The sequence below is a fragment of the Pelecanus crispus genome, chromosome 2 (assembly GCF_030463565.1).
Source record: "Pelecanus crispus isolate bPelCri1 chromosome 2, bPelCri1.pri, whole genome shotgun sequence".
NCBI classification, from domain to species: Eukaryota; Metazoa; Chordata; class Aves; order Pelecaniformes; family Pelecanidae; genus Pelecanus; species Pelecanus crispus.
Window position 1 is genome coordinate 126,496,771 of NC_134644.1, and position 16,295 is coordinate 126,513,065.

The following is a 16,295-nucleotide window of genomic DNA, read 5'->3' on the forward strand; positions in this document are numbered from 1 at the left end:
TTCATTTTCGAGATTTGCCTATTAAAGCATGGTATTATACAAAGTCCCGCTTTTACATTTGTAACCTGAGGAAGGAAGTGACATGGACGGAAGACAACAGTGATGATCAGTAAGAATGAGTAATTTTGAATATGTTCTTTACAAATACAGACTACTGTAGTAGGGTTTGGTTTTAACATGCCATCAGGGACAGTGCTTAGGACAGGGCTTGTAAACATCACAAAAAAGTTTTCATGTCTTGGGAAATCAAGGCTTAGCAAGACTATAATAAGGCATGATTTCAACAGTAAGGTTTGAAAATCATTATCCCTTTTCTGAGTATTTGACGAGCCTGTCAGACGCAGGAAGTTTTTACAAATTACTGAAGTGAGCCAGGTAAGTACAGGAGAGAGCTTATTCTGAGGGAAGATTTAAAACATGAGATCACTCCTTCCTAAATGCAAATGTCAGAGGCAGAGTTGTTATCGCTTAGATTCAGTGGGAGATTACACATCATTTTTCAGATGCATGATTTACAAAGGCATAAGAAGCCAAGCCTCATTATTTCTCCCACTGCCAGAAGTACTCTTTATGTGCCACTAATTTCCATGGTAAATCTTCATATATAAGAACCTTTAAAAAAAAAAGCAAAAGGAAGATGACGTTATATTTATAGTTGATGTTACAGAATTAATACATCCTTAATGGAAAACCAAATAAAACTCAAAAAAATAATATCTAATTGTCTTCACTAACAAATTCAGTAATTGGGAGATTAGTGTTAACTCATCTACATCAATTGGATCAGCAACTTCCTCTGTGAATGAAAAATCAGTTATTAATTCAATGTGGGCAGTAAGAAAAAAAATAATAGGCCATACAACTTGCTGTTTTTCAGGATTGAGTCCTGGGAATGTTATCCAAAAGCTACTAAATACTGCTGAAAAAAATATTTGGGCTTTGACAGATTTTTAGAACAAGGTGAAGGCCAACATTCTGCAAATATTTATGGCTTAGCCACAGTTGGAAATTCCCCAAACTATTCCAAAATAATGTTTTCACAGGGACTTTAAACTGTGACCTCCACATGGGCACTTTGGAAGAACAGTGCTTCTCCCACATTCCTCTTAATCCATTACTTCAGAACTGTACATGAATTACATCTGGTAGATTGAAGTGGATCAGAAGTCCCAATCCTGTTCACACATGATTCGACATTAAAAATTACTTTAAAATTATGACCATCATTATGTCTTTCTGGCAGACGTTCAATTTTCAATTCAGTTTCTGGCAGAGGTTCACATTTCCTGTGGCTATTAGCAATATTTTGGTAGCCATTACAGAGTGAGGAATCATTTTTTGTTGTAAAAAATTGTTGTAAATGCATTGGGGTTTTTTAATTAGAGCAGCTCTGCATTCTAAACCTACATTCGTGTGCTCAAAATTCATTCTCTGTGAAAACATGTTGTACTCGTTTTTCTTTTTACCCAGTATTGGGAATTTGGTCCTTAGAATTTCTCTCTCGTGATGTTCTCTCCCAGTACAACACTGTCCGAAGGACTGGTTCTGTCACACTTGTTTCATACAGCTCTGCTGTCTCGTGGGCTGTGCTGGCCTCAGACAAGGTAGTGTTTTCCCACGACTGAGAACCTTTGATGCAGCCTCTGACTTGCCTGCCCTACTGAGGAGGGATAAACACAGTAGCTCAGGGTGCTGTATCCCAGAGATGTTGCTAAAAATGGTGTAGTCAAAGAGGATTCAAATAATAATTACCTTTATTTACAAGGCAGAAGGCACATTAGAAGGAATAGAATATGTCATCGCTAATTACTTGTGTCATTCCCAAGCCTGGCAATGTGTGGACAAAATTTTGCTTTCCGAGTCTGACAGTGTACAAATAGATAGGACAGATAGTGGACAGAAGTACAAAGGGATAATACGACGTCATGAATCCATGTTCTACGCATCTGAATTATTTAACTGAACATGCTGGTTTTTACCGAGGAAGAGATGGATCAAAGGAAACAGCAGGTGAACAGCAGTGAGATTGTGTAGTATGCGGTGGGACAGGGGAGGCCTAGTCAGAGGGAATAGAAAAAGAGAACAAATAATAATAAAGTGTCTTGAATAGACTAGAACAAAAACATCACCAAGCCAGAAAAATATGTCCACTGTTTCAGTTGTAAAAAAAGAGAATATGACTGTAAAATTTGGACTTGAAAGTGCTTAGCCTCTGCCCCTCTGCTGCTTCCTTGCTGCTGCTGCCAGGAGTGCTTTTTCACTCCCTCAGGCTGGAAGCTTCCTGAACTTACAAGTTCTGCAATTCCTTTATGCAGGTCACTAGGCCAGAGAACGGGAGCTTTCTGCTGAACTGAGCTGCTGCTGAGGAAGTTTGTTTGAAAGGGGTTTTTCACCTGTTAATAAAATAATACTTGTATTGTGTAGGTTTAAGACAGAGGAAAAAATATAGAATTGCAAATGCTGCAATCCGAAGTTGAATCCAGTGCTTTCATTTGCAGTTATTTGAATATGGAACATGTCTGCTTCCGTCTAAGTCAGTTACAGGTTAAACTATATCCTTGAAAATTTACATTGGAGCTCCAAGCTCCCTGCAAACTTCAAGCGCACATTTGAGTTTTTGCTCAAGCTTCTGCCCGAGGGCACATTTGAGTTTTTCCTCAGTTCAAGCTTCTGCCAAGTTACAGAAGTGATGTTTTGCACAGAAGTCCACTCCAGCACAAATTGAAGTGAGATTTTAAGATTTAACTAAAATCACGCAAGAAGCCACATATCTGGGGGGGAGGAGACGGTTGTTTGAGGTTTTTTTAATAAGCCACACTGATACACAGACAAATCATTGCAAGTTAGGTACCAGTGTAGATTTACAGCCAGTTATCTGTCATGTGGTAACTCCTCAAGGTTAATCCGGGAATGTGATTTCTCAACTTTTGGATTTGCTTTTGGCCTTCACAAGGCTCCTGGACAGCGTGATCCTCTGTGTTAGCTGTTCTGCACCAGCGTCACTGGTGTGGAAGGTGAATTGCTGCCAGAGTGCGGCTGTGGTGTCTGAGGCTGGGGTCCCTGTGCTCTGCCATGCACAAGCAGCCCTCTGAGTTTCACTGCCTTCCATAGATCTAAGGAAAAGCTCTTGAAATGCCCTTCTGCAGCTTGCACGACGAACAAGAAACAACACACAGGGACAGAAGAAAGAACAACTCATCCTGTGCTGAATCAACACACCTTTTGCCAAAAGGCAAGGAAAAAAAAAATTCTGAAGGAAGATTTTACACAGCAAGGCAGTAAGAACTGTGCCGGGGGCCTCAAGCATGTACCAAGCCCGTATGTACCAAGCCCATGGTGGCTGGAACACAGCCCAGGCAATCCTCTGACTCGGATGACACGCTGGCTGAAGTGGAAGGTCGGATCTGAAGCTGCAAGGGTTAGACGGTAAGGTTTGCTCAGCCACACCTCGGGGTGGGTCATAAAGAGGAGCAGATGGTAGCAGATGGTCGATCTCCAGCTCTTCTGAATCAATGGGACACTCTCCCTGCCAGCTCCGGGATCCCAGTGCCTTTGATGGGCTTGGATGGGAATGCGTGGTCATGCAGTTCTCCTTCCAGGCATGATAATACAGCTCCTCCTGTGAACAATTCCCAGGACCTAGAGAGAGATAGGAAGAGCTGGTAGCTCTTGATGATCCTGCCCTGGGTGGGAATTCCAAGGTAATAGTTCTCTAGAACCTCTCTTTTGTTCCCCATAGAAGCAGCCATCTACCACTCCCCTGACTCAGCCCAGGATTAACAGCAATTTTTTATTTGCTGGTATTGCCCAAGACTCTTAAGAGCATCTTTTTATTAACAGATGTAAATCTAAAAAGACTTCATAAGAATTGATGTAAGTTTTTCATATAAATATGAAACAAAACATAACAAAAGAGAGAGAGAAGTAGAAGAAAAGAAGAAAGGAAGGAAAGCAAGCAGGTCCAAACTCAGCACCGGGTACCTACATTGCATTTTCCCCTGAAGAAACTTCCCCCAGAAAGGGACCGGCAGGCCTGAGTTGGTGGCTAGCTGAGGGATCTAGACAGTTCGCTCCACCAGGCTCGGCTTTTGGATAGTGAACCACAACTAAAAGAGGCCCCAGGGGTAGCACGAGCAGGAGGGAAAGGGGAAGCAAGCTATCGCAAAGCCTTTAAATGATTTTAAAAGGGTGTAACCACACAGACTGCACTCAGATTAGAGGCACTACATCTCTTTGCCAGTCTCAGCTGAGGAGTATACGATGACTTTGATGAAGTATAGTAGGTGTAGATCTAACAGCTAATTTCTGTTCCTCAAGAAATTACCTTATTCATTTTTTTCAGCTTAAACTGGAACAGAAGTTGAAATTTTGAAATCTACCAACTGGCATTTTGGGGAGAGAAAAAAAACTTTGAAGTTCACTGGAATATTAATTTTAAAAAAGCTTCTGTTTTGACTTGGCAACGTCATGCTTTCGGTGTGTAATTTATGCTGTAATGTGAAATACCTTTCTGAATTAAATGGAATTACTAAATGTAAAAATTTAAGCAGGCTGTTTGGAAGTGGTTGGAAAGTTTGGACTATACCTTGCCATGACTGGTACAGGACACAAGACATGGAAGAAAAAGAGATTATATCCTGAGGTCATGGCTTTCCAATTTGGGAGCCAGCACTGTCAGACTAAATCGTTCATTCCTCCATTTCCCTTCTTTCCTTAACAGCAAAAATATAATTATCCATTCAATGTAGTTCCTAGCAGGGAACTCTCTCACGTTGGCATTGTGCTGCCTGGAAGCTGCTGGAGCGGAGTGCTCTGACTCTTGTCTCCCCTTTGCCCTCCATCTCTTCCCAAGCTGAGGACTATAGCCCTGCCAATACTAGAGGAACAATCACGTCTTGTGCACTAAATTCAGTGACTCCTGGTTTAATACAGATCAGAATGAATTCCTTTATGCTTCAAATGATGATGCAGCAATCTATGACATAGTCGCCATCACGGAAACGTGGTGGGACGACTCTCATGACTGGAGTGCTGCACTGGAGGGCTATAAGCTCTTCAGAAGGGATAGGCAGGGAAGAAAAGGCGGTGGGGTGGCTCTGTATGTTAGGGAGTGTTTTGATTGTATAGAGCTTGACAGTGGTGATGACAAGGTGGAATGCTTATGGGTAAGGATGAGGGGGAAGGCCGGAAAGGCGGATGTCCTGTTGGGAGTCTGCCATAGACCACCCAACCAGGATGTAGAGGTAGATGAGGCATTCTATAAACGGCTGGCAGAAGTCCCACAATCGCTAGCCCTTGTTCTTGTGGGGGACTTCAACTTGCCGGACAGCTGCTGGAAATACCACACAGCAGAGAGGCAGCAGTCTTGGAAGTTCCTAGAGCATGTAGGGGATAACTATCTAATGCAGCTGGTAAGCGAGCCTACCAGGGGAGGTGCCCCGCTTGACCTGCTGTTTACCAACAGAGAAGGGCTTGTGGGAAATGTCGAGGTCGGAGGCCGTCTCGGGCTTAGCGACCACGACATGATAAAGTTCTCAATTTTGGGTGATGCTAAGCGGAGGGGCAGCAAAACTATTACCATGGACTTCCGGAGGGCAGACTTTGGCCTCTTCAGGACCCTGGTTGGGAAGGTCCCTTGGGAGGCGGTCCTGAAGGGCAAAGGGGTCCAGGAAGGCTGGGCCCTCTTCAAGAAGGAAGTCTTAAGGGCGCAGGAGCGGGCTGTCCCCGTGTGTCGTAAGACCAACCGGCGGGGAAATCGACTGGCTTGGCTGAATAGGGAGCTTTTGCGGGGACTCAGGGAAAAAAGGAGAGTCTACCGCCTTTGGAAGAAGGGGCGGGCAACTCAGGAGGTGTACAGGGATCTTGTTAGGTCCTGCAGGGAGGAAATTAGAAAAGCAAAAGCCCAGCTAGAACTCAATCTGGCCAGTGCTGTAAAAGACAATAAAAAATGCTTTTATAAGTACATTAGCAATAAAAGGAGAGCCAAGGAGGATCTCCATCCTTTGCTGGATGTGGGGGGGAACATTGTCACCGAGGACAAGGAAAAGGCTGAAGTACTTAACGCCTTCTTTGCCTCTGTGTTCAACAGCCAGACCTGTCATCCCCAGGGTACTCAGCCCCCTGAGCTAGAGGATAGGGATGGGGACCAGAATGGAGCCCTCATAGTCCAGGAGGAAGCAGTTAATGACCTGCTACGCCACCTGGATGCTCACAAGTCTATGGGGCCGGATGGGATCCACCCGAGAGTACTGAGGGAGCTGGCAGAGGAGCTCGCCAAGCCACTCTCCATCATCTGTCAGCAGTCCTGGTTAACAGGGGAGGTCCCTGATGACTGGAGGCTTGCCAACGTGACACCCATCTACAAGAAGGGCCGGAAGGAGGACCCGGGGAACTACAGGCCTGTCAGCCTGACCTCGGTGCCGGGGAAGATTATGGAGAGGTTCATCTTGAGCGAACTCCACAGGCAAGTACAGGTCAACCAGGGGATCAGACCCAGCCAGCATGGGTTCATGAAAGGCAGGTCCTGCTTGACCAACCTGATCTCCTTCTATGACCTGGTGACCTGCCTGGTAGATGATGGAAAGGCTGTGGATGTCATCTACCTGGACTTTAGCAAAGCTTTTGACACCGTCTCGCATAATATCCTCCTTGGGAAGCTGGCAGCTCACGGCTTGGACAGGCATACTCTTCGCTGGGTAAAGAACTGGTTGGGTGGCCGAGCCCAGAGAGTTGTGGTAAATGGTGTTAAGTCCAGTTGGCAGCTGGTCACGAGCGGTGTTCCCCAGGGCTCTGTTTTAGGGCCAGTCTTGTTCAATATCTTTATCAATGATCTGGATGAGGGGATCGAGTGTGCCCTCAGTAAGTTTGCAGACGACACCAAATTGGGTGGGAGTGTCGATCTGCTCGAGGGTAGGATGGCCCTGCAGAGGGACCTGGACAGGCTGGATCGATGAGCCGAGGACAACTGTATGAGGTTCAACAAGGCCAAGTGCCGGGTCCTGCACTTTGGGCACAACAACCCCATGCAACGCTACAGGCTTGGGGAGGAGTGGCTGGAAAGCTGCCTGGCCGAAAAGGATCTGGGGGTGTTGGTAGATAGCCGGCTGAACATGAGCCAGCAGTGTGCCCAGGTGGCCAAGAAGGCCAACAGCATCCTGGCTTGTATCAGGAATGCTGTGGCCAGCAGGAGCAGGGAGGTGATTGTCTCCCTGTACTCGGCGCTGGTGAGGCCGCACCTGGAATACTGTGTCCAGTTTTGGGCCCCTCAATACAAGAAAGACATTGAGGTGCTGGAGTGTGTTCAGGGAAGGGCAACAAGGCTGGTGAAGGGTCTGGAGAACAAGTCTTATGAGGAGCGGCTGAGGGAGCTGGGGTTGTTTAGCCTGGAGAAGAGGAGGCTGAGGGGAGACCTTATCGCTCTCTACAACTACCTGAAAGGAGGTTGTAGTGAGGTGGGTGTTGGTCTCTTCTCCCAAGTAGTTAGCGACAGGACAAGAGGAAATGGGCTCAAGCTGCGCCAGGGGAGGTTTAGACTGGAAATTAGGAAAAATTTCTTTACGGAAAGGGTGGTCAAGCATTGGAACAGGCTGCCCAGAGAGGTGTTGGAGTCACCATCCCTGGAAGTGTTCAAAAAACGGGTAGATGTGGCACTTCGGGATATGGTTTAGTCTAGTCTACCCTTGATTGGTTTAGGTGGGCTTGGTAGTGTAGGTTAATGGTTGGACTGGATGATCTTAAAGGTCTTTTCCAACCTAGACGATTCTATGATTCTATGATTCTATGAATTGAGAAGTTGAATAATATTGCAGAATAAAGGTAGTATTTCTTACATTCAGCAAGAAGACTTAAAGCGGAATAATAAATCTCAATAAACAAAATTACATGTTCTTCATTTCCCTGTTAACAGCCCTTTGCCTCGCCATTATCAAGGAAGCAGCTCTGGTGCTTTCACTGCAGACAGTAGCAGATGATGGAAGTTACCCCCAAAATGGAGCTAGGAGAAAGTAATACTTGGCTATGTCTACATTAACAAGTAGTGCGTCCTAAGAGGAGTGGATTCTGTAGACTGAAACAGCTGGCACTTTTCATCTTGTGGACTGGACTCCCATTAGCAGTTTGAGTGCAGTAGCTGTGTCCATGGAAAGCATTTTCTAGTTCAGTTACATCTAAAATCATTCTTTCGTACAAACCCAAATTGCAGTGAGCAAGCATGCTTCTCATCCAAACCAAAATAGTGCAGAAGTTATATCCTGCATATTGCCTCTGCAGGTCCAGTTCACGCCTTCTAAGGAACATTTCATCAACTCCAGGGTAGTTTTGCAGATGGCTGAGGTCGCTCACAGCCCAGGCTTCCTTTGAAAGGGCTGGTCCCATCTCCAGCCTGGAGCCACGGCCCCTTTCTCCTGTTTGTGCAGCTTTGGCCAAGTGGTTAGCTGGACCATTTCTTAAAAATAGGCTTAATTTTCAGCTGCGTTAGTTCGTTGCTCCAGATGATTATGAGTCTACTTGGGAAAGATTTATGGAGGTACAAAGTGGAGAGCAACTGGAGTGCAACTTGGGGTTTTTTTTATTGATGATTTTATTCAGCAAGTACTAGGGTTGAAAGAATTATTAAACTGAGTAAAACTCATAGATTTTACAAGCTATTTGGACTGTTTCATCTTTCCCTAAACTCTCCAGACACACAGAATGAAAGGAATATGTAACTTGAAGAAACCTTTTCCAAGAGAATCTTTGATCATGCTATTAGTAAAAAAAAATCTCTTGAGTAGTAGTGTTTATCTTTTGCTTTTCTCCTGCTCTTCAATTTTTTTGCCAACTGTGATAATTTACAGTCACGGAGAGTGTAAACAGGGTACCTTCTAGGAATACTGCAAATTCTATTCATTAGAACCTGAATAACAAAATGTTCGTTTGGAAATATTACTTCTCACACCTTTTTGCATACAATAAAGGCAGTTTTAGAAATTTCTTTCTCTTCAATCAGCCTGTGGTGTGATAGATGAATTGCATCTACTTGACTATTGTGATCGTTAAATTTTAGCAAGCTTGAGACGGCCTTTCTGTGGCTACTTAATTGTTTCTACTGCATTGAAATACCTTTTGCAGTGAAAACCTGCACTGCTGATTCGGACTGAACTTCTTTAAATGATGAGGAAAAGTTTATTTAGTCTTTTTGCTTTGTTTGGTCTATTAAATGTGGTAAAAGACATCTGTTTGTGGAAAGACAGAGAGGCGATTCTAATCATATGAAAGACAGGAAATCTCAAATTGATTTTATCCCCTGGAGTAATATCTGGTGAACAATGGAAAACTCTGATGTTATAATCCCAAGGCTTTTTATTATTATTGTATGACGTTGCATTATGTAGCACTTTATTTATGTAACTAAAAACCTGGGAAAAATACTCTTTGTGAGCCAGGAAAATATTGATTACTAAGTGAGAATCTAGTGTTTGGCTCATTTTCATCTTCTTCTTCTGTCTCCAAGACTAATTACTTAAGTATGTTGAAAAGCAGAAGAGAAAATCCAGTTGAATACAACAGTAATGTGCCACCATTCCCTTTTAAGAAAAAAGATGAGGAAAATTTAGTATTAAGATGTATTTGTAAGTTCCTCTGCATTAAGCACATTGCTGTTTAACCCAAAATATTAAAATGTAACTGAAAAGCAACAATCTGTAAAGTCAGTGTCTCGGCTCTTTTAACAACACAGCTTGCACAGGTAACGTCTAAATTTGTAGCTTCTCTGTGGACACGAGTAACAAAAATCCACATGCTAGAAATACTGCATCTGGTCTTAAACCACAGTCCAACCCAACTACATTAAAAGTAACTCGAGGACATGACAGCTTCTTAATTCCGCCCTGTAGCAGGCAACAGTGCTGGCGGCAGCGGCCACGGCAGCCCCGGGGCAGTGGGGGGCTTCGGTCCTGCTGGCCACCGCGGCATCCACCGGCAACAGGCCCACCTCGTGTTGCCTCGGTGAGCCCCAGCTCCCGCCCCAGCACCGTGCTGGTGACCCAGTGTGCTCACAAATCACCTCTCAATGACTTACAGATGACTGTAAGTCAGTTACTTCTGACTAACATAGAAAATCGAATGTTCACACAAGCATGAATTCTTGCACGGAGGAAAGAAAAAAAAGAAAACATTTACTTGTTACAAATAATTTCTGCTTCAAATTGATTAGAAAAGCAGTGAGTGCTACCGGTCAGGCAATACTACATGAAAAAGTAATCGAAAAATCTAGGAAGCTAAGCCAGCAGACATGGGTTACTAGCTTGCAAAGAAACACTGGGGGAAAAAAACACACTGGTGTACAAAGCTGGACCTGGAGGGGCAATAGTGCAAGGAAAAAGCATTGGATGCAAATCTCAGTTAGATGAAGAGGACAGAGCAATAGTTTGAGGGTAAACGAAGGATAGGCAGGAGGGAGGGCCCTTGTGGCTGTGGTGGGACAGTCGGTGAATCTGTGTGGAAGCCACAGCTAGAGATATGATTGGAGCTGGAGACAAATATGAGGAACAGGGGAATCAAAATAACAAAGGAAGTTTTTAAAGTTACTTGGCTTTAAATAGATTATTTTCCTATGTGTTGATAACAAAAAATAAATTTCAGGCAGTGTTTTTTCTCATTGCTGCTTTTCCATGAAAGAAGCATAGAAGCTAAGAAATTGCATAAATTAACAAAAAGATTTGAAACCTTCTCTTAAAATGCCAACCATTAAAAATATCTGTGCTTATACAGCTTATCTTCTTAGCTGAATTCACAAGGGTTTTCCCTGCAGGAACTCTGTAGTTCCTCAAAGTACAAGCAGAAGTTAGAGATTACACACATGATTTTATAAACACAGCTTCATGGCAACACATGCTGTCACCAGGCAGCATGTGTCTACTTCAATTGACCTCACCCAATTACTTAATTTTATGACTCCACAAACAAAGGTTAAGACATTAAGGTTTTAGAAGGCTATACCGAATAATAACATTGCCAGAGATTACTTTCTCATATAACAGTTTCATTAAAATCAGGTAAAGAGATGAAGGGTCAGGATGTAAGGAAGCTCACTGAAATTGAAATTCACATTTCAAGGCACCAGCACTGCTGCCTGACATATGTGCATGCTCTAGTGTCTCCCTTTTGGGAGTGGGAAATACTTGCTTCTTTTTGACTTGCCCAAGTGACAGGAAACTCACACGAGGAAATCCTCTACAATCTTAGCATTTTCAATTAGGACAAGGGAACAAGGAGGAAAGGCGGCTCGGTGTGCTCTTTTTAGGCCAGTCAACAAACATCTGTTGTTGTGCTTCAATGTGTATTTTCTGTTGTAAAACTGTGGCTGATGCGTGGGTGGGAAAATGCTCTGTGTTTTCAGCAGCAGTGTTCATTATATGCACGCTTGGGTTACACCAGGGGAAATGTATCCCAGAGCTTCTGCTTGGGAACCGTCTCCCCGTGTCTCATCCCTTCTGATTATTCCCCATCTCCTTAATGCAGTTTTGTGTAGATTATCTGTGGGCACGGGTTATCTGAAGTATGCTATGCCTTGACTGAAGGGACAGTGAAGCCACAGTAAGGGCCCAAGAGGGAAAACTGTCTCATGTTTTATCACGTTACGATGTTTCCCAGCTCTTCTCTCTCAAGGTTATGCTTGTGTCCCTTCAACAGACACTGTGTTCTGTAAATATCATGGCTTCGGTAGCCCTTGCTGTTTTTCATCAGGGCTAATACAACCAGCTAGCAGGCCAAGCTTAGCCTCTTCAAACTACTGCCTGCTAGAGCCTTCTCATACGGTATTTCTCTCTCTTTCCTTTGGCCTGCCCCAACAACCAGCCTGAAGAAACCCTCCCCGTACTGGGTAAGGACGTCTGGTCCCCGAGCCCCCGGGGGTGCCTCGGCAGAGGGTGCTGGGGAGGCTCTGCACTGGCATTTGGAGCAGCTACAGCAGCTCAGTGGTCGCAGATGGGGCTGGGACCATTTCTGGGTGAGGTACAGGAGAAGGCTCAAGTCTCGACAGAGCAGCTCTGTCATCAGGTGGGGTCTAAAGCAAGGGCAGGCGCTGCCAGGCAGATTTATATGCACGCAGAGAAGATGATGATACTGTTTAACCTCTTTGGGGAATCAGTCTAAAAACTCATGAATGAGCATCACTGTCACTCCAGAGCTAACGAGCCCCTTAAAGCTTTGTGACTCTCCAGAATACTTAGCTTAACGATGCTCAAAGACCACAAAAATAGAAAATAAAGAACTGACAAACATTGAAATCTTATGTCTGAGTACTAAAACCTGTCTGATATAAATCAATAAATGCCCAACTTTGCCCTACTTGAACAGTTACTGCAGCTGTTTCTTTCAAATTTGTGTAGAAAGTGCACAGCACTCAGATAAACGACAGCTAAGCTGAAGGGTTTAACTCTATCCCTTGATTAAGAAAAAAAAATTTTAGGTGAAATTTTTTAGGGGAGTCACACTAAACAGAGGTTCCTCCACTTGTTCTGCACTTAGAGGAATGAATCTAATGCAATAAATATCCTCATTTTCAACTTTTACTGTCGTTATCCCCATCAGAAATCATCAGCCTTCATTGATAGCAGTGCTACCAGGGAAGTGAACTCTGCTTCTCCACCCTGCTGCTTGATTATGTTCAGACACTAGTTACTCTTCTAGAAGTATAGTACAATTTATTTTTCCCCTAGATGTATGAGCTTGCACTTGACTTTTTAGGATTCACTTTCTTTGAATGGGTCCAATTTATCCTGGAATCTAGATCACACTGTGCGATGTCCATTACCATCATGATTTATCAATTCATCTGTGCTTTTGGCATCTGCAAATACAGTCATTTGGTGGGTTTATATTTGTTTCCAGATTATTCATAGGAATATCATGTAAGATCAGGTATGTATGTTTTTGATGCTACTTTGTAAAAACTGTCATATAGCATTTCTTATTTCCTGTGTACCTTATTCATATTATATAATGCTAATTTATTTTAGTTTGAAGGCCATGAAAGACTAAGTTCAATATTCTATGTAAGTGTATTATGTCAGCACAGTTACCAAAAGCACTTACATTTGTAACTTCATCAGAGAACAACCTGAGTTCAGCTTGCCAAGTCCTATTTCTGAAACCATGTTAAGCATCAATATACTTTTATGACTGAACTTCATCTTTTACATTTTATAACTGATGAGGTCAACCATGTCATTTGAGTCCAGCATTGGAGGACTTCCATGGTATGCACAGAATTGTTAACAATAATTAACAGCAAGACAGAAAACTCCTCAGCCAACTCTTCTAGGATTATTGGGTACAAGCTCTTTCTGCCTTCCTTTTAGAATATTTATTCCTAATTAATGTGGTTTAATACTTACATTGTCATTATGGGCTAACAAATTATCCAATAGCCTGATCAGAGATAAATACAACCTTTTGCTCCTTACTAGCTAACTGTTGAACACTTCTTTACACCATTAGCACTCTCCTATCAATCTAGTACCAAGCCTTAGCTGCTGTTTTACCTTCTTTTGTTTATACTTAAGATTTCCTTCTGTTGTCCCTAGTTTTACTAGGCTTCAATTTTCTTTGGCTTCATTTGGTAATTTTTATTGACATATTTGTGATTGCTATCTACTTCTAACTATTGTCTTACCTTCCTTTTCCCTAAAAGGGTTTTAATAAAATTGTTCATTTTAATATTTAAAATATTGTGGAACACTTTCTATCCAATAAAGTCTTCTGATACGCACCCTGATTTTCATTAATATTCTTAAGTTTCTTCCCTAGTACCTTCTCATATTTTCTTAATTCTTAAGTTTTTTTTTCTTCTAGGAAACTAATCAGGCAGATATCATAGAATCATAGAATCACAGAATGCTTTGGGTTGGAAGGGACCTTTAGAGGTCATCTAGCCCAACCCCCCTGCAGGGAGCAGGGACAGCTTTAACCAGATCAGGGTGCTCAGAGCCCCGTCCAACCTGACCTTGAATGTTGCCAGGGATGGGGCCTCCACCACCTCTCTGGGCAACCTGTTCCAGTGCTTCACCACCCTCATTGTAAAAAGTTTCTTCCTTATAGCCAGTCTAAATCTATTCTTCTTTAGTTTAAATCCATTACTCCTTGTCCTGGCACAACAGGCCCTGTTAAAAAGATTCTCCCCATCTTTCCTGTAGGCCCCCTTTAAGTCCTGAAAGGCCGCAATAAGGTCTCCTCGCAGCCTTCTCTTCTCCAGGCTGAACAACCCCAACTCTCTCAGCCTGGCCTCGTAGGAGAGGTGCTCCAGCCCTCGGATCATTTTTGTGGCCCTCCTCTGGACCCACTCCAACAGGTCCATGTCCTTCTTGTGCTGAGGGCTCCAGAGCTGGACGCAGTACTCCAGGTGAGGTCTCACCAGAGCAGAGTATCTGTATTTATCTGTACGTGTGTATCTAAGTAAATACATACACATCTATGAATGCCTACTCGGCCATAAATGTGCACACGTTAACAGATCTTGGCTGAGCCTGTACTCTGTCTGCTCTTATTTGATGTAATTGGTTATGAGCACTGATCTTCATGCCACCACAAGCTTCCAGCCTTGTGATCATCCCAGCCCATCCCACCACGGTCAGATCTGTGTGTGTACCACCTATTCGGTACTGGAAAATTACCGTCAGTAATTCCAAAAATCTCTAACGCAGTTTTACTGCTGTCTTCTTGAGACTTCCATTCTCCATATGTCAATGATGACAATGCCGTTTTTATTTTCACATATTATTGACAGGCACTTAAAGGCTTATTTGGGTTTTCTAATGCTTTTTTAAAGAAGCATTTTACTTTTATCCTTCAAAATATAATGTCTTCGATATTCATACTTACATTAGGTCAGATTTTAAATGAGTATGTGATTTACCAGAAAAAACCTTACAGTTTTAGTCCCTGATTGATTGTCTTTTATAACATTTGCACTTAATTATCTTACAGTGGCTAATGACATTTTATAACTTTATATTATTAATGCAATTATATGCAAATAAATTAAATTTGGGTATAACTGAGATCTGAATCTTAACCAAGTGACACCAAACGTAAGGCAGCAGTAGACAAAATTAGAGTTCAGCCAGTAGCATGGTATTATCATTTTCCTTGTGATTTATTTGATACTAAAGAAAAGCAGTAACTGACAGAGGAAATCCATTGACTTGATTCTGACTGACAAGATTTTACATATGCTGGAACGTATTTTGTTGCAGTTTCTGTAACAATGCATACTGCTGTCCTGATTTTTGTGGTTTTTACCTAAGATGAGATGTAATTCTTCTTAGATCTGCTTTTATTATTCATCAGTGGGGTAGCATATGAGTAAATAGCAGGCACAGGAAATGTTGCTATCCTTCTGTTGTCACTACATATTTGATTTGGCAAGTTAATAACATGACTGTAAAAGCTGTTTGTATGAGATAATCATCACTGCAGAGTCTGGGCCCAGAAAATGGTGATATCTTCCTCCAAAACCAAACCTGTGATGGAAATTTCCACACAAATCAGTTTGACAGGAGATTACTAGTTTTATTGCAGGCCAGACACAGACTGAAAGATACCAAACTTGCTGATGTTTTCATCTTGGAGTTGCCCAATCTACTGCATTTCCCTTTTTATTTTGTACTCAAAAGTGGGTCATACTTGACTTTGCTTCTGTAAAAATATTAAGCTACAGAAAATACACTGGATACTGGAAAATATACACATATATTGAGACACGCACAGATACTAGTTTTTCTGCTTCTATATTCAAATTTCCTCAATGTTAAAGAAAAAAGCAATAATCTGTCATAATAAAAAATACACTGCCCGAAAGATATTGAAACCTATTCCAACTGTACCTAGTAGAGCAGACAGAACTTCTAGCCAAGTAAGAAACAGACAGACAGATCGTAATTCACTTCTGTGCGTTACTAAATGTATCGTGAAGTTTCCAGTACTTGTAGAAATAACTGCGAATACTATCTTTGTTCTGCGGGTGTTTACGTACTTGGGGACACCTAGAAAGAATCTGCTTTTATTTTTATTCATCACAGACAAAAATAACCCAACAGTAGCTTTCGTAGGTCGCTTTGAGAGCTACATTGAGGCTACCATGCAATGTTTGCACACGTTCAACTCCTTCCAGGATTCTCCCTTGCCTCTTTCACATTCCACCATGGGCAGAGGAGCTCCATGCACAGGGATGCATGACCTGAGAGAACACGTCAAGAAAAATCACAGCTTTGTTTCCACAGCTCAGCAGCCCTTGGACACCTTAACTTCTACTAAAA